Raw genomic sequence first — 21,630 nt, 5'->3', positions numbered from 1 at the left:
AACTCAGGACTTCTGGGTGGAGTCAGAGAAGACTGGGTGACCCTCACCCCTGGAAGCCTCCTTTGAAACCCCATCTGCAGCTCTAGATCAAACGATGGGTGCCCAGGAAACCTCGCTTCTTTTCCCCAGCATGCAATTATAAAATACATATTTTTATAATAACTTCCTTATGTAATCCCCATCCCTCAGTAGATGAGGAGAGAGGATGTACCTTATTCAGCATTGCAGCCACTCTGTCTGGCTGTGTACAGCACGTTTAAAGTGCTCAGTGAATATCCTAAAGATGCAGTTTTTAAATCGAGCTGGATGCAGCTAGAAGAGAGTTGGAAGGTGTGAATGCTGGGGAAATGAAGAGGGCAGAGGGGTCTACTCTGAATTTCAGGCTTGGGGATATGAGAGAAGGATGCCCTCCAGGCTCCCAGGGCACCAGCACGGGGAAGGTAGAGACAGTGCCCCAGGGGTGTTGCTCAGACAGGCAGAAGGAGTGCTCAAGTTCAGCAATTCCTAAACCACTTCACTGGCTTTCAAGTAGTGTGAGTAGGGCTTAGTGATTCCTACTTGGTCCCAATGGGACACGTGCCATTGTTAAGAATCTGGGACCACCAGGAGGGTGGTTAGTAGAAAAGTCTTCCCTGATGGGAGACTTGAGGGCAGACTAGTTGGACTGGGGACAAAATGAAGTCACACCAAGACTTCAGGAGGCCTGCATTGCTGGGACAGGTGAAGAGGTCAGTAAAGAGGAGCCTGCATCCCATTTAGCTCAGATTTGGAGGTCAGGGAGCAGCAGCAGAAGATGGTGTCAGGAGAGACAAGGGTGTTGCCATAGTACCTAAGGAGCAAGAGGCCAGTTCCTGAGCCCATGCAGGCTTCCAGCACACACCCACACACCTTCTTACCTAGAGCCAGGAGAATGGGAAGAAATGTGTTCAGAAGTATCTGAGCTATAAAAACTATTTCAATTATTATATTCAACTATAACCATTCCTGGGAAAAAAAAAAAAACAAGCAAACTTATTTTGAGGGAAGGCTTTATTCTCTAACCCTGCTAACAGTGGATGGAGCCTTTCGATGGCAGTGAGAACATTTTACTACAGTAGAAAGAAGCTGCATTTTCCCTACACATATAAGTGGAATGGGAGGACATTTCAACTCTGCAACAGATATGTTTAATTTTTAATCTAATTATATAAAAGAAAAAAGACTTGGCTGAAGTTGGAACCTAAATAGAGTTAAGCGGCTAGGAGGAAACTCTTATCTTTGAGTAGAGGTACGATGATAATTTAACATCATCACCTCTAGTGCTACCAAGGGTTGGGAGACTTGATGAAGCCTGGATATTAGGTATTAGGGAAGAAACAGGTTAATGCTTAACCCATGAAACATAATAGGAATTATTAATATCCTCAGAGAAGACTCACTAGGGAAGTCAAATGATAAATGTTCCTGACTGTACAATGTAGAGAAGATTGAGACCTGGCACTCGTTTTGACATATTTGTATGCTGCTTGCTTCTTGCACCTCCAAAGAATCCAAACAAATAAACAAAAATAAATATTTTCCTCCGCATTTAATAGAATCCAGAAGACTGAAATACAAAATGGCAATATCTGGATTAGAGATATTTTGGCCTTGTATAAGGTACTGAGAATCTATTAAATACATAAAGATTATTTGAGTATTTTCCTTTTTCACATTTTTTCTGATGAGATATTTATTAATAAATCTGATGATTTATTAATGATACATTAATAATATATTAGATACAATTATCTAGTACTTACTATATGCCAGGACCGTTTTGAGCATTTTATACATCTTTACTTAGTTGGCAAACAACTCTATAAAGTAGGTGCTATTTAACTCTCCAGATTACAGATAAGGTAACAAAGAAAATGATCTTAAGCAGCTTTATTCTATAGCCAGTGAGTATTGTAGGTGGAATTTGATGTCATGTTTTCTACCATAGACTGTGTGCTTAACTCCTATACCATAATGCCCTGCGAATAGAGCAAATCCAGCAAAACTTTGTCAGCACCTACCACGTGCAAGATGCTTTGGAGAATACAAAAATAACTCACAGTTATGGTCACAGGTAAGATGCAAGCTCTAGAAGCAAACATTCTGGAAAGAGGAATAAAATATATGTACAAATGACATGGTACAACAGAGAACCAAATGTGCAATAATTTGTCTTCTTCCTCTTCCTCTTCTTTTCAACTCCTTTTTTTTCTTCTTCTCCTCCTCCTCCATCCTCTTTTTCTTCTTCTTCTTCTTCTCCTTCTCCTCTCCTTTCTTCTTTTTCTTCTGCTTCTTCTCCTCCACCTCCTTTTTTCTTTTTTTTTCTTCCTTTCCTTCTCCTCCTTTTTTTTTTTTTTTTTGAGCATAAGAACCAGTGCACCACATTTGAGTATTTTGATGAGTTTTAGCAAGAAAGCAAGGTGACTTGTTGTTTCTCCTTGGTAGATGTCTCTGAACCATTTGACATTTGAGAAGCAGAGCCAAACTTACCTGCAGCTCTTCCTGAGCCTCAGAGTTCTCAGGCACGGAGGATTCTGGATCAGTGAGATTGGCCACAAGATGCTATTTCTCCTTCCATTAAAGAAGAGTTGATAAGTAGACATATTCCTTTAAAGTGAAGTAGGTTGGCGAAGTGACTTCGGGATCAGAGGGACTCGCTTGGCTTTAAACCCCAGATTGGTCCCTTAATTGTGTCATCTTAGGAATATTTATTTAACTTTTCTGAACCACAGTTTTTCATTCATAAAGTGATTATGACATGAGTTACTGTGGGATGTAAGGAAAACAATGCACTCGAAAGCTCTTGACAACACCAAGAACTTGAGAAAAAGAAAAACAGCAAGGACAGAATGGGAAGGAGGACTGAGAGTGCTTCTTCACTTGAACCAAAGACTTCATGTGACACAGTACTTCTTGCCGACCATTTCCTACATTCTACAGACTATTAGACTATTAGACTAAGGCTAATAGATTTTTTTTTTTTTGCATGTGATACATTATTTTCTGGAACTAGCTTCTTTGCTCTGTATTCTATGCTATTAATCTGCAAGGTCCTTACGCACAAGGATTGTGCATTCTATTTCTTTTATTTTCTCTTCCCCCCGTACCTAATAAAATCTCTCCCTACAGAGCCTGCATTTTGTGATAAAGACGTAAATGCCTGGCACTCAACAATTCATAGCCCTAAACGCTGTGTGTTACAATTTACAGAATAATTTTACATGTATCACTTTATTTGATCTCACCATACCTCTCCTGGGCTTTCTTCCCTCTTGGATTTCTGTGACTGGGCAGGCAGTGGACAGACCAAGTTAGGATCAGGTGTCAGCATTAAGCATGGACTCTGATACTTATCGGTTTTTCTTTGCCACCTCCTTCTTGTCTCTAACCTTATGCCCTCAGAAATGGATCTCAATTTCACACCCTCGGGTCCTGTACCTCCAAAAGAGGGTTCAAACAGCCAAGGAAAATGAAGGGCTAGCATGTGCCAGCAGTCTCATGCTCCCTCTCTGGAAGGAGGGAGTTTACCTTTATCACCCAGACTCTTTTAGGCATTAACATTTTCCAACCAATATAAGCAGAATGGTTTAAATGAGGGTGTGCTTAATGGCATTTCATGATAATTGCAATATTTTAAAAGCCTATGTTGATTTTAAAGCTTAATTCTACCAAAATTCTCACAAATGAAAGTGAATCTGATTTTTAAAGTCTTATCTGGAAACCAATTGCACTGGCATCTGCTTAGCATGGGAAGTAATTCCGAAAAACTCTTCTGTATGCCAGTTAGCTCTGTTAAAATAGTCATTTATGTCCAGGGGAGACCGGAAGGTCTGGGAAGCAGGTGCTTATTCTTCTTCATCTTTATCCCTGCATCCAAGATTCCTGGTGTTCTTAGGTACAAAAGCTGAGGCCAGCAGCCTGTCTGTAGAAGTTCTGAAGTCAGACATCCCAGCCCCACACATCAATCAGCGAGCAAAATTCACTGAGCAAACCCGTGGTAGGTGTTTTGCTGTTGTGTCCTGCCATTAAACTGAAAAGATGATAAGGTGTGTTTTTCTCTCGTTTTGTGTCCTCCTTCCTTACCATCTCCTAACTTCAATTCTTTTGCAGATTTATTCAGTAAAGCAGATGAATGGGGAAAAGGTGGAAGGAAACCATTACAGGGCAGGGTCCAAAAGCAGAGAGGGGTGGGCCGTGAAGATCTAGATGAAAAGCCAGAAGTGCTACACAGAGGACAGCAAAGCCTCTCAGAGCAAAAGACATCAGCTGTTTTCCTGGAGCTGAATGTTGCCTGAGCAGAGAAAGTAACGTTAAGTTTTTCTGAAGTCACAATGGAGCTCTACTTTTTGATGGCGGGGTGTGTGTGGGGGGGTTGTTGCATGACTTGTTCTGATCCATGCAGCAGAGGTGACACTGCCCAGTCTGTGTTGTATGAAGGTCTGGCAACTTTGTTTTCACTCAGACAGAGAGAAACTCCTCAGGTACAGTACATTGTGCAGAAGGAAGCTGTGAAAGTCAGAGAGGGCGTTTTAAGCAAATAACACCTTTCAATTTTTTTTTCTTAGCCTCTTTGATGGACTTTAGCAAGCCAGGAATATGAAACCGATTGTTTACATATAATTTGAACAAAAAGAAGATGTCGCTTGTTTGGAAAGTTTACACTGAGTTTGGTTCTAATTAGAGCTGAAGTTCAGCTGGTGTTAGCTTGTTAAGACATTAAAATACGTCCTTGCCAATTGGTATATAGCTCCCATCTCTAGTGCCTCAAATGACTTCCAGGCCTTATGATCCTCAGTGTGTCATTTCAAGTGAGGCCATTAGCTAGAGGTCTCATACATCAGCTACCCTTACCTGCTCTTTAGTGCAAGAGAAGCAACTCAGGGAGGAGTATAGACAGCCTAGTGGGCAAATCCCCAGTGGACACCTAGCCCCTTGAGCTTCCACTGCCTGACCACTTGTGAGAACAGGAGTCTTCCAAGTGCATTCTGTTGGTTGGTTTCTATTTGTGTGGATCTATCTGTATTTGCTACCTATTTGTCTATCTTATCTATCTATAATCAATCTATCTACCTCTCTATCAAGAGAAAGAGAGGAAATTCACATACCATAACATTGGCCATTTTATTGAATTTTTAGTTATCTTTTTTTAAGAGGAGAGAGAAATAGAGAGAATCTTAAGGCATGGGTCTTGATCTTATGGTCCTGACATCATAACCTGAGTGGAAATCAAGAGTTGGATGCTTAATCAACTGAGCCATCCAGGCACCCCCCAAATTGGCCATTTTAAAGTGCATACATCAGTGATATTTAGTGCAATCATTCAGTGTTATGCAATCACCAGATCTATCTAGCTCCAAAATAATTCTTCACCCAAGGAAAACCCATATCCAGTCAGTAGTCACTGCCCATTACATTCTCTCCCCATTACCTAGAAGCCACCAATCCATTTCCTGTCCATGTGGACTTGCCTGTTCCAGATATTTCAGATAAATGGAATTATACAATCTGTGGCCTTTTTGTCTGACTCCTTTCACTTAGCATGTTTTCAAGGCTCATCCATGTTGTAGCAGGTATTAACACTCCATTCCTTTTTGTTGCTGAATAAATCCAGTAACCAAGCTGTCTGGTTTCCAATCCAGACCAAGGTGTCTGGATTCCAACATCCACTCCCTTATGTACCAACTGTGGGCCAAGGTTAGGTCTTTGAAATCAATTCCCATCTATAAAATAGAGACTAGAATAGTCCTTACCCCATGGATTGTTGTGAAACTAAATCAGTTAAAATATAAGAAGCATTCAGAACAGTGCTGAACACGTATTTTAGTACATGTGATAATTGCTTGTTATTATTCATTCCTGTGAACAGGATGAAAGAGATAGCATGTCCTTTGGAATTGTCTCCTCTCCAGGGGCTCTGATAACCAAGCCTCCTGCTCGCTAAGCCATGAGAGCAATTTTATTCTGAGTCTCCATTATCTGACAAGTGCCCAGACACAGAGCGTGTATGTTACTCACTGCACTGTCACTCTTCTGGGGGGATCCCTGGGTGGCTTAGCAGTTAAGCTCATGCCTTCAGCCCAGGGTATGATCCTGGAGTCCTGGGATCGAGTCCCATGTCGGGCTCCCTGCATGGAGCCTGCTTCTCCCTCTGCCTGTGTCTCTCATGAGTAAATAAATAAAATCTTTTTTTTTTTTAAAGAAAATATACAGGGATGTACAAGGTAAGTTGACGCTTATACTATCCCACCATTCCCAATAAACATTTTTCCCTCTCCTCTGCCCAGAAGCTATAAAGGCAATTTTCTTTTTTTAATAATAAATTTATTTTTTATTGGTGTTCAATTTGCCAACATACAGAATAACACCCAGTGCTCATCCTGTCAAGTGCCCCCCTCAGTGCCCGTCACCCATTCACCCCCACCCCCCGCCCTCCTCCCCTTCCACCACCCCTAGTTCGTTTCCCAGAGCTAGGAGTCTTCATGTTCTGTCTCCCTTTCTGATATTTCCTACCCATTTCTTCTCCCTTCCCTTCTATTCCTTTTCACTATTATTTATTCAATCACTACAAAAAGTCTTTCTTAAAAAGTTGTGTTTTGATTTTGAACTATTGGATCATTAATCTTATTTTAATCAGAGTAATCAATGTAGAATTTAAAACTCAAATAGCACCAGACAACTAATAACGAAAAATGGATGTTTCCACTTCTCATCCTTTTCTATACCTGAGTCCGGCTCATGGAAGCAAAAACCACTGCTCTGTTTCTTCTTTGCCTTTAACTCCATGATTTAAAATAATGAAAATAAAATAAAATAAAATAAAATAATGTGCATGCAATGCTGTTTTTCCACTGATCATTTTAGATACGGATTTTGAGGATCTAGATCTGTCTTTTAGCTTTCCTCAACACTATCTCCTAACCAAGTTGTGCTTTGGTATAAGTATTACCTTTATCAACAGTTAGAGTTACTCCTCACAAATGACTGGCAAAGAGTATGCACTGTTGTCCCTTCCTGGGTCCTGGAACCAGACTCAGGAACTAGACTGCCAGGTGCCTGAGGTTGTAATCTCAGCTCTGTCATTTACCAGATGGGTAACATTGGGCAAATAACTCATCTTTTGCTACCCTGTATTAACGATTTTCCAAACATCCTAACACCTCTGCTGCAAGCCTATCAATAATGGATTTGCTCAAAATGATCCATGCCATTTCCTCGCTGCTCACCTCTTCCTTGGTGCCTCACTTGCTCTCCTTGTGCTACAGGCAGGTCACTTGCTGGACGTGCTCTGTAGGCATCTAGGAGCTTCTTTCCAGCTTCTTCTATGCTAGGGAGTAATTTCATCAGCTTCTTTCTTGGTTTACTCTGCTGTTTGGCTGGAGCATTTTTACTGATAGTTTCCTAAGAAAGAATACAATGGAAAGTCTTTTTTTTTTTTTTTTTCACATTTCCTGCTTGACAAAATTATTTTAAATAGCAAATGTTTTATCCTTATGAGAGATAGTTTGGAAGGAAATAGAATTCTAAGTTGAAAAATATTGTCACTCAGAACTTCACAGGCTTTGTTTCACTGTCTTCTGAGGTTCAGTTGCCGTTATGAAGCTAAAGATCATTACTACATATTTGACTGTTTCCTCCTCTCTTGTGGAAGCTTGTAGATCTCTTTTAGATTTTTAAAAAAAATTTTTTTAAATTTTATTTATTTATGATAGGCACAGAGAGAGAGAGAGAGAGAGAGAGAGGCAGAGACACAGGCAGAGGGAGAAGCAGGCTCCATGCACCAGGAGCCCGACGTGGGATTCGATCCTGGGTCTCCAGGATCGGGCCCTGGGCCAAAGGCAGGCGCTAAACCGCTGCGCCACCCAGGGTTCCCTCTTTTAGATTTTAAGTGTTCTCAATTTTACTATGACCTTACCTGAGGTTTTGTCTTTTTTTTCACTCATTTCACAAGCTACTTCCATGTGCCTTTTCAATAGGGAGACTCTTAAGTTTCAGTTGTAGAAATTTAAAAAATTGCTTCTTTGATAGTATCTTCCCTTCAGTTTTTTCTTTTCTCTTTATGGAACTCTTAATTATTAGCTGCTAAACTCTGGACATGAGTATTTTTTATCTTTTCTCTCCCTTTCCCTTTTAAAAGAAAATTTTTGTTCTACTTTGAGACTTCCTTCACCCTTACAATGTTCTACTTAATTTTTTAATTTCAGTTTTTGTATTTAATCAATGAGAATTCTTTCTTGTTCTTTGACATCTTTTCCATAGTGACCTGTATGTATTATGGACTCATTTTTTTTACATCGTCAATGATTTATTACAGATTTTTTAAAGTTTACTTTGAATTTCTGCATTGACTCTGATCCATCTAGGTCTATTTGAGTTTTATTTGTTTATTTTGTTGGTTTTGGTCTCTATGTCTATGGTGCACATTTTTCTCAAGTGCCTCTTGTCTTTTCATGTAAATCTAACAGTGATGGACTGCATGAGGAGAGGTGGTGACTGACAGGGTCACTGTACGTCCTTGGTGGGGGGATGATCTATCCTTTCCATTGAGGAGCCCAGAATGTTTATCTAGAGACTTTTTTTTCTGTGGGCGTTCAGAAAAAAAATCAACTTCTGCCAGAAATGAGGTGAGAGGGTCGGTGTGGAGGGAACAGCATGAGTTTGACAACTGAGAAACCTATAAACCCTAGAAGTGGGTAGAGAAAGAGAAACTGAGGGAAGGCCATTCCTAGACCCCTGTTTTTCTGGTGCCCCCTATTAAAAGCCTTTCATGTTTGGTTTCTCCAGAGTATAATTCTCTGGTACCATCCATCCATCCATCCTGTGTGTGTGTGTGTGTGTGTGTGTGTGTGTGTGTGTTATACGAAGGATAGGAAGGGTAGTTTATTATTATTATTATTTTTTGGAAGGGTAGTTTAATAGTGGCTACATGATTGTATGGGCTACGGGCAGAAAGTGGGATCCAAACCTTCCCCTGAGCTCCATCCTCTGTTCAACCTAGATCCTTCAAATACTGAACTTTCTGAGGCTTTGCAGAGTGAATTGGCTCATATTGGTCATTCCCCTGGATAACAGGTGTTTAGATTTTTCCATTATCCTACTCTTTTTTCATCTACTGTTTACCAATTTTCAAAAGTGCATCAAAAACTTTTATCTGCTGTTGTCTTTCCTCTTCATCCTTTTAATGAAATAATTTCCTCCTCCTCTTCTCTTTTTCTCCTCCTCCTTCTTCCTCTTCTGACACTGAGGACCTAGATGGGGGAGGGGGAAAAATGGTGTTAAATGCATGTGACTAGATGCTAGTTATCTGGCTGCATGACAAAAGGAAAAGATGCTGGATGTGCTTTTTGTCCTAATGAGTCAAACTGCCAGGCCTATCCTGATCAGGGGATGCCAATGGAGTATCACCTCAACCACCCTGAGTAGTTCCTGCAAAATAATGTAATAAACTCTCATACGCTTTGTAACTATTTGACTTTTTTTAAACATTGGAGTCGCTTTGCAGAGGGTACTCAAAATGGTGAGATTTTGTCAACTTGGCAAGAAGTTGATGAATATGAGAATAGATTGTGTTCAGTCGGGATCCCTGGGTGGCATAGCGGTTTAGCGCCTGCCTTTGGCCCAGGGCGCGATCCTGGAGACCCAGGATCAAATCCCACGTCAGGCTCCCGGTGCATGGAGCCTGCTTCTCCCTCTGCCTGTGTCTCTGCCTCTCTCTCTCTCTCTCACTGTGTGCCTATCATAAATAATAAATAAAAATTAAAAAAAAAAAAAGATTGTGTTCAGTCATTATTTGTGGTTTAATGCTATGGAAACCAACTTATGTGCTGTTCTGAGATTAAACATATCCATTGTCCAGAATGTGTAATGTAGTAATTAGCAACTTCTTAACATGATTCCAATAACAGTAAAAAATCAGTCATTTCCCCTTCACCCTCCTTCTGTATACATCTCAGGAAAATAGGAAAAATTGTAGTTTCACAGGAAGAATAAAATGCAGCTTCAAATCTTGGAAAAGAAGATGTCCACTTGTCTAAACAAGCTGTCAAAACAATATTAGGGATAGTAATATTATGATAATAAGTTCTATTTATTGGGTGACCAATTCAAGTATTTTGCTAAGTTTCAAAAATATCTTTTTTTAGGCATTGAAAAGCCTTATGTAATAGGTATTATCTACATGTTTACATGTGGAAATGAGGCGCAGAAAAATTATGAGGCTCAGTGAAGATCCAGAAGGGATTTGGACGACAGTCTGAACTTCCCTAAATCCTACATACTCCATATTGCAGTAGGGAGTGATGAAAAGGACATTCATTCAACAACTTTTGAAAAATCGTTGGTGACTTCCCTTGGGCATCATCTGTCTCCATAGTATTCATTCTGTCCTGCCACTTCACCTCAGGGGACAAAGTGAAGATATTTGGCGTCTTTGTAACCAGATTTTCAAATACCGTGAGCTCTCTTTAAGGTGCAAGCTTATCTGCAATTTCTTCTCTCTCATTTTTTTTTTCCTGGTGCATTTTTTTAGAAATGTCTAGGGAGATTCTGGAGTCCTTTCCTACATCTCTGATGAAAATCTGATTTAGAAAGTCTCCATTTTAAGAAAGTATAAATCTCACCCCGAAAAATCCTCTCGACTTTGATTTTCTCTACACAGTTGAAAATACTGTTCATGACAGGATGGCTATGCTACAATTCAACCAACATCCTATAAAGAAATTCAACTTGTCAAAACTGGCTTGTTAAATAGGCTTGGAACCGCTATCTGAATAACAAACTAGATCCGAACTTGGATAGCAAACTTGAGTTTTATGGGTCTTCCAATGACCTCATTGTTATAACAAATGAGTACATCAGGTTTCCTTATCCATCAGGAAAGTCCTACACTCTGTGTGTCAGATGACTCAGAAAACACACAAATGTCTCCCATGCTGAAAGATAAGCAGGTTCTGGATTTTCTCCATCTAGCGTCTCTTACAGCTATACGTCAAAGCAATATCATCTCCAAGTCAGGTCCTGACTCCCTAGTGGGTGCCTCTCAGTTCATCTGGGCATTAGACCTCTTACTTCCTATTCCTTTCTTTTCTTTTCAGAAATATGTTACCTGTGTCAGCATGTAGTCATATAGGAGCATCGGTAATGCTATGCAACCTTGTCCCATCAGGGATCTCCGCCTCCCCATCCCATCATTATCCTCTCCTGACTACAGTTGGAGTATTGCCCAGATTCAAGGATGTTATCCCAACAAGTAGCGTCTCCCCACTGCTTTGAGGCGAGGCAAAACACACAAGCCCTTCATTCCCTTCCCAAGGCTGTATGGAGAAAAGGCAGTCAAGTGAGAACACTCTTGACATGGGATTGCTGGAAAATCCTTACCAGCCATCCCCCCTTTCAAGACTGTATCTCCTTCTCATGCTCCTTCTCTTGGCTCAACCTGAGGACTTCTGATCCCCACCACTTCTGCGACATTTGGTAATGTCTGAAGACTATTTGATAGTCGTAACAGGCAGGAGTGGGTGGAGGCAATACTGGTATTTAGTGGGTAGAGGCTAGGGATGCTGCTCAATATCCTATGATACACAGAACAGTTTCCACAACAATGAATTTTTTGGCCCCAAATATCAGTGGTTCAGTGGTTGAAAAACCCAGTTGTAGGTCCAGAGGCAAGTAGACAAAATGTCAAGGCGTCATCTCTTATTTCTCAATCCACAAATCATTTATTAAGTGCTTTTTATGTGGCAAAGACTGTGCTCAAGACCAAAGGAGATAAAAAGGAATTTCATAAGTTAGAGAGGGAATAGAGAATGGTGGGGGCAAAAGCCCTGATTCAGGTACCACCAGACTCCTTGGGTTCAAACCCCAGCTCTGTCACTTAGGAGCTGTGTGGAATTTGACAAATTCCTCTTTGAGCATCATTTTATTATCTGTAAAATACCCACAAACAATAATGCATACATTATAAACTTGTAGTGATGATTAAATAAATTATATATAGCAGTGCTCTGAATAGGACTGAATATAGTAAGTTCTCTCTCCTCCCCGTCCCCTCACCTCCCTCTTCACTTAAGGTGAAGGTGTTTGGGACACATTACAAGTCTCTCATACAAAAAAAAGTCCTGGTTTCCCTACAAAGGGATGGAGCCCAGCAGCAATGGGGTTAATGGAAAAGATCCTAGGGTTATGTTATATTCTAGTTCTGACCTTGTCAGGAGCCTTAGCAAGATGACTTCCCCAGTCCTGGCCTCTATTCTCTTACATGCAGAATGGGGACATTGGCACCTGCAAAATCATAAAGTTGCCAGAAGGATAAAATGAGAAATAAATGTGAAAACTATCACAGATTTGAACTTTGAGGATGATATTTATTGTTACATATTTTACATCTTCCTGCATTTCCACATTCTTTCCAAAACTTAAAAAAAGAATTTTCCGTTTCCTTAAAAACAGTCAAACTGGAAAAGTTTAACTGATGTGAAGTCCTCAAATTTGTTTCTGGGCATGAGCCAATGAATTGAATAGATTTTCAAAGCTTTGCTTGGGTATTTTTAAAAGTCACAATGATAAATCCTCTGATTTTAAGAGATGAGGTTAGATATATCAATTATTTAAGCCAATTAGTTAAATGCCTTCAGGTGAGCAGTCATCTGAACATGAGTCATTGTGTGAGTGACAGTCAAACCAAGAAAGGAAGAGCATCAGACACAGCAGGTGTTTGAAGCCCTAGGCGGGCTGTATTTTGTTTTCCAGTTTCTGAACCTATTATAATATGGTGCTTCCCTAAATCTCTTAGTTCTGAAGGCAACTGGCTGTTCTTCGTGTGACATCCTGACTTGAACCCGCTCTGCTTCTCATCTCACTTCCTGTTTGTGTCATCTGGATGGAACGAGGCCCAGCTTTAGACAAGCAAAATGATTTCTAAATCCACAGGCTTGTTCTCCCTTTCTCTTTCCCTCTCTAAACACATGCTGTTTTCTGTGATCTGTGATCAAGGGAACGCTTCAGCCACACTCCATTTACAACACGAAAATGTACTGACCACAATCAACGAATATTCTCAGCTCTAAGTGAAAGGAGCCGTCAAAATGCATCATAATGGACACATGTCCACCTCGTAAAGCTCTCAGTAGAAATACCACAGGAATAGAGCATGACCCCTTGGGTAATTAATTGTTCCAATTGGGGATTACAGAGGATTAGGTGGGAGTAAGCTATGCTGTGCTATGCTGTCACTGCTCTGTCAAGGCAGAGAGAGCCCCATTTTCAAGCACTGGTGCCCTTCCCAGATATTGGGTTTATTTTCACTAACTGCTTATATCTACTGTTGAAGTCCTCCAGTTTGCTTCTTTGGTCATCGTCGTTCATTTTCCCTTGGACCTGGACAGAAACAAATGTGATAGTCATTAGGGTGATTTCACAAGTCCATGATGCAAGTTGGTATTAATGTGATAAAAGCTATTCACCCCCAACCCCACCACTGGGAGGTAAGTGGGGTAAGATACTTTCATTTCTATCTCTGAACTCTTGCAATTCATAGGGAAGACTGCTGCTGCCTCCTGTATGTGTCCTTTGGCAGATTTCCCCCCGTACCTACTTCTTTACTTCTTTTGCAAATTGATGTCCAGGTGTTATGCAGAAGTGAGACCAACTGATTCTCCTATCCAATATGCAACATGATCCCCCACTCAAAGCAAAATCAATCTTTATTTGTCATTTCCCCTAGAGGTCTTTAAGACTATATTATTACATGTGTGCAAATATGGTAATTTACAGATAGCCCCACCCCCAGAGTCAAGATGGGGCTCCACCCTGGGCGGGGGGGCAAGGAGCTATCCCATGTGATCTAAGTCCACAGACCACTTGGGGTTTCCATTAGGATATTGGAAGGGTTTTTGCTCAATTTACCTTGTGGCCGACTCAATTCTATGTCTTAGACAATGGATGCTTTTATAAAGGATATGTTATGAGCTTTTTGTGTGTGTGAGTCCACTGCAATGTAAAATTTGATTTCCTTCACTGCTTTTTCTTAATTCCAAATAATGCTGTGTGTACTGCTGCTGCCTCAAGAAGCAGGAAGACCATAATTTACCAGATGTGAGGCTATTAGGCCTTCATTTCCTGAAGCAATGAATTAGCAACTCTTTTCCCTGTCACAGAAAATTGTCACCAAAATAGTCCAAGACACAATGGCAAGTCCAATTAATGTTTTGTTTCTTCAAGAGGACCCAGCTGAAAAATGAATCGACTGAATGAGAGGAAAATTGGATAGGAAATCACCCAGGTCCAAAGTCGGGGAGAGTACTGCAGTAGGCAGTATTTAATTTCATATATTCCGTATTAAAAGTATTTTAAACAATTGCTTATATAGATTGCCCTTTTCTACTAGTCAAGATGAAAAATCATTGACGATACCTTGGATTTGCTTGCTCCTGTTCTCTGTAGAAAAAACCTAAATTTCTTTTTTGAACAAGCAGCAGCAAAAAGATAAAGTTCAAGGGTTCAAGACTTTGTTTTCATTGGAGTAGTGTTTTGGAGACAAAGAGTAAAGCTAGAGTCTGGAAACTGGAGCTTTGAGGTGAGTTTAATTCTTTGAATTTATATTTAATTCTATATTATATTTCATATTATACTTAATTTTCTAAAATACCTCAATGTTTATGATGGTTAATAATGAGAGGAAACATGCATTTTTTTTTCATGTATAGGTCCCTTAACAGGTAGTATATTCTTGACCTACTCTATGGAAATACCCTTAAGTTTTACGTAGGTTAATAATTTGATTTTACAAGAAAGTGTTCTCTGAAATTGACTTTGCTATTTTTATTTACTGAAATAATGGGAAATGGATAATGGAAAATCTACTTAAAATTTGATGATAATAATATGGATTAGAGTTAGTACAATGTAGTCCATGTTTCCAAATACATAGAAAGTTATGGATGTATTTCCCCTGTTTGAGCATTTAGTTGATAATCATTTCTAAATTAGATGAGATTACATAGGAGATGCTGAAGAGGTGAAGTCACATCTTTTGCCCTTAAGGAACTTGGGACACCAGTGGGAGGCAGGAGGGGTATCCCTGAAGCATCTGGAGAAGAATTACCAGGCAGCACACAGGGCCAGTGTGGTAGAGTTATAGACACTGGAGCCAGAGACATTTGAAATAAGAAAATGTTTGCTGGGGGCCAAGAACAGTCAGGAAAGTCTTGCATTTCTTTCCCAAAGCAGGGAAGAGATGAGTGGATGGAAGCAGGAAAGGAGAGGAAAACTGAAAATATGCTGAATACCATCTTTGAAAATCCCAATATCTTCCTTTCAGAAGATTGAAGGGGTGGTGAGAATTACTTAGAAGAAATATCTTTTATTGATGAAACAATAAAGATGAAAAAAGAGTCACCCTTTGAAGACTAGTATATAAAACTCATAGTAATAAAATCATTTTTCAAAGCCTGATATAAGAGGAAGGCATGTGAACTTTTAGAGGGTCTTTATGGACCATCTTACGTGATAATGTCAGGAAAATACATCCTTTTGATGGTTCTTGAAGACTAGGAATCCTTGAAATGAAATATGGGAGACAGAACCCACCTCCTGAAACATGCCAACTAATTCCACTTAGATCCTAAAAGGTACAAAACTAAGTTTTTCATGCTACCATGAAAAACTTAGGTTTTCTTCAGGTAAGTGGCAAAGGCCACATTTTCTATTCTATAATTTCTGGGTCTCCTCCTGTGTCCCAATCATACCCCAGGCTGTTGCTCCTCTTTGTCAGCATGTGAATTTTCCTTCCTTTATATATCTGGGCATGCTGTGTTCATTGCTTGAGATAATTGACACTACCACCCCACTTCATTGCATTTTTGTTCAAAATCCTTCCATTTTCAATATCTGGCTAAAATTTTGTATCCAAATTCTTCCAAACCCCTTTTCAGCCAGTTAGGCAGCAATACTTACAAAACACATTCAAAAAGCCCCATGAGAGATACAGAAAGTGGGAAGGGGGATGTTGAGCTCTTGCTTATGGAGAAACAATTGTTTGAACTGAAAAAAAACTTACAAAGGGAAGAACACTTTGGAACACATGTGTAGTGCTCCATCATGAGCCCAGAGGAAAAGCAAAGGAATTAGCTTATTCGTTTGGAATTGAAAATGTCCCACCTCCTCAGTCATTAGCCACTTAATTCTATCAGTCACACCAGCCAATTGAATCTTCTTAAGCTGTTGTCGTCATCAGGTACCTAAGGAAAACACAAATAAATCAAAGTCAACACACTTCTATTTATTTATTCAGAGTTTAGGGAAAAAATGATATCACAATGTGGGTTCTGATTATGAATGAAGTATATTGAAAAAGTCTTACATCAAAAACTGTGTGTTGGCAGTTCCACATGACATCATATGATAGATACAAGAAGGATTTTATGTTGACACAAACTACTATTTTATTGCAGTCGTATCAAATAAGTTAAGCCTCCTCTTAAGGACTTTAACAAATGTTTACCTTTTCTAGGCAGTTACTTAACTTTCCAATTATCCAGAAAGTGAGCTCATATGGACAGCAAAACACTCTAAATGATCTGAACACACATGGTATTAAAAATAGGAGAACTTTGGTTTTTGTTTGTTTGCTTGTTAATTAATATTTAATAAGGAGGCACAGACTTGACCTTGAGCATTTTGTTAATCACAGTTTCTTCTTTTATTTGAAACCAGCCGTACACTTTGCTCTCATAATCCATCCACCCATTTAAATGCTGGTTTTTCAAATGTCACGGTCATTAAAGTCTAGAAACCTGGGTAAAAAGCATGGCTCTACTGTTTTCACATGTTTAGGTTCTCCTGAGTTGATTTTGTCTGTTTGTTTTCGTTCCTGAGAGAATGGGCTGCCTGCGGTCACCAAGGCATTCTCCATAGGATTCTGTCATCGCTCTTGATAGAATTTTCATTCCTTAGAACATTGCTAACATAATCAGTACTGCTGTTATTGATCAACACTACTTGATCAAGGTGAAGTTGGATACAGACTCACTTATGGATCTTGTTTTATTGATCTCTTTTTAAAAAATAATAGAACCTCCTATTCAAAGATATGCATTGTAGCATCATGCAGGATGAAAGAGGGCTCTAGGTCTTTATTTGTATTTACTGTAAGATCTGGGAATCTGGGTTCATGCAGAGAGATCCATTCCAGCCTCCTTGATCATTGCTGCATATGCTAGGCATCTAAATTCCTGATACTAGAGTTTTCTCTTGAAATTTTCAAGATATTCTCTTTTTCTTTGGCTGCCAATAGTTCTACTATGGGGGGTGGGGGTGGGCGGGGGCACCTGGATGGCTCAGTCTGTTAAGCACAACTCTTGGTTTCAGCTCAGGTCATGATCTCAGTGTCCTGGATGGAGCCCTGTGCTAGGCTCAGTGCTCAGGATGGAGTGTGCTTGAGAGTCCCTCTCCCTCCCCTTCTCCTCCCCCAACCATGGGCTCCCTCAAGCTCTTTCTCTCCCTCTCAATTAAATAAATAAATAAAATCTTTTTAAAAAATAATTCAACTATAGCATGTTTAGGTGAGAATCTCTTTGGGAGATTCATTTAGGTCCTCAGATCTGTTGATGAAGGCTTTTAACAAAGTTTGGGATATTTTCAGCCAATTGTTTCTTCAAATATTTGTTCTGTCCCTTTCTATCCTCTCCCACTGGGATTCCCCATTACATACAGGATTGATACGCTTGGTGGTAACACATGGGTCTCAGAGGATTTGTTTAATGTGTCTGCAATTGTTCTTCTGTTTTTCAGATTGGATAAATTCTACTGATCCATTTTCTGGTTCACTAACTCTTCATGTCAAATCTACTGTGGAGCTCATCTGGTGAATATTTCATTTTGGTGGTTGTATTTTTCAACTCTAGAATTTTCATCTGGTACTTTTTAATAGATTTGATTTCCTTATCAGTGTTTCCTCTGTACTGAATCATTGTTAGCACGTTCTCTGTTGGTTCTTTAAAATGTTTTGGGGGGATGCCTTGATGGCTCAGCAGTTAAGCTCTGCTTTCGGCTCAGGGCCTGATCCTGGAGTTCAGGGATCGAGTTCTATATGGGGCTCCCTGAGGGGAGCCTGCTTCTCCCTCTGCCTATGTCTCTGCCTCTCTCTCTCTGTCTCTCATGAATAAATAAAATCTTTAAAAAATAAAAATAAAATGTTTTCTGAACATTTTGCAATAGATGCTTTGAAGTCTTTACCTGTTAAATCCAACTTATAGAACCAGAGTCTATTTCCATTGGCTACTTCTTTTTCTCCCTGAGTATGGGTCATATTTTTCTGTGTGTTTTTTTTTTTTTTTGCATGTTTCATTATTTTTTTATTGAAAATTGGACATTTTAGATAATATATTATAACAACTCTTGTTCTCATTTTATTTTTATCCTGGGGGTTTTTGTTGTTGATGGGTTTTTTTGTTTACTTTCTTTTTTATTTTATTTAAAAAAACCCACCATTTGCTTTGACGTGGATGGAACTGGAGTGAAATTAGTCAATCAAAGAAGGACAATCATCATATGGTTTCACTCAATATGTGGAATATAAGAGATAGTGAAAGGGACTATATGAGAAAGGAGGGGAACTGAGTGGGAAAAATTAGAGAGGGAGACAAACCATGAGAGACTCCTAACTCTGGGAAACAAAGGGTTGTGGAAGGGGAAGGGGAGGTGGGTGGGGGGATGGGGTGACTGGGTGACAGGCACTAAGGAGGGCACTTGATGGGATGAGCACTGGGTGTTATACTATATCTTGGCAAAGTGAATTTAAATTAAAAAAGTAAAAAAAATTAATAACCTAGACTTAATCTGTAGAAACTATTACCCCTACAGTGTATGGCTACTGATGTCTCTGCTCAGTTTTTTTTTGTTTTTTTTTTTAATCTTATTTTCCTTTTGTGATCTGTCTTCCCAGAGGCAAGTCTGCACAGTTTAGTGGTCAGTCAATGATTGGTGCACACTGTGCTCAAACACCTCATGTCTATACAGCTTCCATTCTCTGTTAGTGGATCTGTATTTGGTTTGGGGAATACATTCCAAGTCTGGGCACTTTTCAATTCTGCCTCCATTCTTACTTTTTGCTGGGCCCTCTGAAGTCTGTACTTCATGAGTACGGGCTTCCAGACAGCCAAGGATGCATGGAATGCTTATCAAGGCCTTCAATGGCTACCTCATTTCCAGAACCTCCCTGTCTAGCCCTCTGGTATTTCACTACATCACAACAGAAACTGCAAACTCGGGCTAGGAGAGCCACAGTCTTGTCTTTTCTCTGTTGCTGCTGGGTATGGGTTTTCCTTTTTCCACTCCAAATAAAGCTAGCCCTCTTCAACAGCAAAGCTACTGTTTTTCACAGACTGCTTTGGTATATTTCTGATTCACATTATTTTTGTCAAATCTGTCCAGCTTTAAAGTTGTTTTAGGGAGATAGGATTTGCTGATCTCTCCATTCCTCTATACCTGAAGTACTACGTCATTCCTGATAGTAAGAATCGTGCTCTTTTCAAGAGATTTTAAAGATTTACCTGTGGTACTGGGTATCCTTCCTTGGCACCTGGTGGTCACCTACACTGCACTGGGAAAAACAGTCAGCTATCAGGCCAGTGTGATCTTAAAAAGAGTCCAGTAAGGAACAAAAGGGACTAGCATTTCAGTTTTATAGGAAATTAAACACAAACATTAGCTTACCAGTTCCATATACCTATATTACCTGCATGGTCTTTTAATTGATAATATTTTTAAAATTCTTTTCAATGCACAACCAGAAAGTCCAAGACTAGGAGCTGGCCTCCTAGTCAGGAATATAGAAAATGCCTAAAGAAAAATGCCTTAAGAAGGAAACACTTTAACAAACATAAACCAGTGAACACATCTTCAACTCCGCTCATGCTGTGGGGATTAGCACAGGTGAGCCCCCAAGACACAACTCCTCCAGTCCCACTATTTTTTTTGAAAAGACAACATAATCTTTACAAAATGTTGTTTAAAAATAAATTAATAGGGATCCCTGGGTGGCCCAGCGGTTTGGCGCCTGCCTTTGGCCCAGGGCGCGATCCTGGAGACCCGGGATCGAATCCCACGTCAGGCTCCCGGTGCATGGAGCCTGCTTCTCCCTCTGCCTATGTCTCTGTGCCTCTCTCTCTCTCTGTGACTATCATAAAAAAAAAAAAATTTAAAAATTAATAAATGAACAAAGAGCATCTCCAAGCTTGTCTTTTGTTTTCTTTTGTTTTCTCTTATCATGGTACCACTCAGCTTCTCCGGCAGAGTGAAGCATAATACTTTGGTTTTACACCACTGTTCCTCCATCAGGACTCTGCTACTGACTTGGGAGAGGTCTGAATTTAGCCTTTATATTTAATTTTCCATCAGCAATATCTAAGCTTGAAATTTATACTCTATCAGACTTGAACTATCAACCACGCATTATATCTCATGTCAGTAATTTTAAAAATCATGTATATTTTGCCACTTCAGGGAGATAACAGTACCTTTGTGATTTCTAGTTGCATTTGTATTTTTCTTTACTCTTGAAATTAAAATGGCAAGAAAATATTTAGAAAGTGTTGTCTTCTGTATCGGAGAGATTTTCTGTTTCTTCACAGTATGATATGTTTATAATTATGATTTATGATATATTTATAATCAAGATGCCCTGCACAAAGTAAAAATTCAGATTATCAGTTTAAATCTTTAGGAATAAAAAATTGGATGGGGAAGGTAGGATGTGCTCCAATCATTCCTTAAGCTGACATATTTATAAAACAAAACCATTATGCCATAAAGTTAGCATAGATTTATTGGCTTAGAGGTAAAGCACAAAGAAAAATCTTTTAAATGTGGCCACTAAAAGGTCCCTGTAGTAAAGCATAATCAAGATATTAATCACATTTTTGGTCCTTGACTATTTATCCCTCTGAGTAAGAAAACTGAGGTGACTATTATTCTGTTATGTTGTGCATTACTACACTATTTCCACTACCTGTGAAGTCTGCAAACTGAATCATCTTAAAAGAATTAGTCACTATGTTAAGGTTTTTTTCCTTGGCCTGGGTCCATTCCATGTTTTGCTCTTACTCTAAAGCATTTCCCTCTTCAATGGCAATAAAATAAGTTCAAAATATATACTATATAAGAAAAAGCAGCTAGTTTGACTCATGTTTCTTTCTTATTCCCCCAAACAGTAAGCAGCACCTTTTTCCCTTTTCCCTGCCCTCAACTTCAGGAAACCAGAGAACTTTCTCACTTTCTAGTGCTCCTGCCCTCCGTTCTGGCACCCCTTCTTCTCTGCCAATAATCTCCCTTATTCCCCTTCAGGTAAACCTATGCATACAACAGCTTTCGTTTCCAATAAACCTTTAGAAGACACTGCCAGCCCTAGCCTGTCACAGACATAAACCTGGTGGCCACGTTGGCTGACTACATCACCTATTGACAATCAGCCAAAGGAAAGGGGGCTTAATTACAATGGAAGTAATTAGGTTGGAGATAAACAATTACTTCACAGGCAACCCGAACCATATACACTGCTGCTGAGCACTTTGGGGGCCAAGTCATAAATCGTATAAAGCCCTCTGCACTTAGCACAGCACC

The 21,630-nt window shown here is 39.7% G+C and overlaps 1 long non-coding RNA gene across 3 annotated transcripts; it reads right to left on the bottom strand.

Annotated features, from left to right (window-relative positions):
- Nucleotides 1–1,046: 1,046 nt before the first annotated feature.
- LOC112643129 (uncharacterized) lies at nt 1,047–17,006 on the bottom strand. 3 transcript variants are annotated; one of them, XR_003125645.3, is made up of 7 exons: nt 16,373–17,006; nt 16,171–16,250; nt 13,322–13,389; nt 12,217–12,294; nt 9,136–9,263; nt 7,242–7,416; nt 1,047–4,524 (listed from the first exon to the last, which is right to left on the bottom strand). It is a non-coding gene; the product is annotated as an uncharacterized LOC112643129 (long non-coding RNA). The 3 variants fall into 3 exon arrangements; XR_003125646.3 differs by lacking the exon at nt 12,217–12,294 and having other exon boundaries at nt 16,373–17,002; XR_004812779.2 differs by lacking the exons at nt 1,047–4,524; nt 7,242–7,416; nt 9,136–9,263; nt 12,217–12,294 and having other exon boundaries at nt 12,357–13,389; nt 16,373–16,949.
- Nucleotides 17,007–21,630: the final 4,624 nt, after the last annotated feature.

This window comes from Canis lupus, chromosome 38 (genome assembly GCF_003254725.2).
Source record: "Canis lupus dingo isolate Sandy chromosome 38, ASM325472v2, whole genome shotgun sequence".
Taxonomy (NCBI): Eukaryota; Metazoa; Chordata; class Mammalia; order Carnivora; family Canidae; genus Canis; species Canis lupus.
Note: the sequence above shows the minus strand (reverse complement) of the source record. Positions and strands in the feature narration are given on the sequence as shown.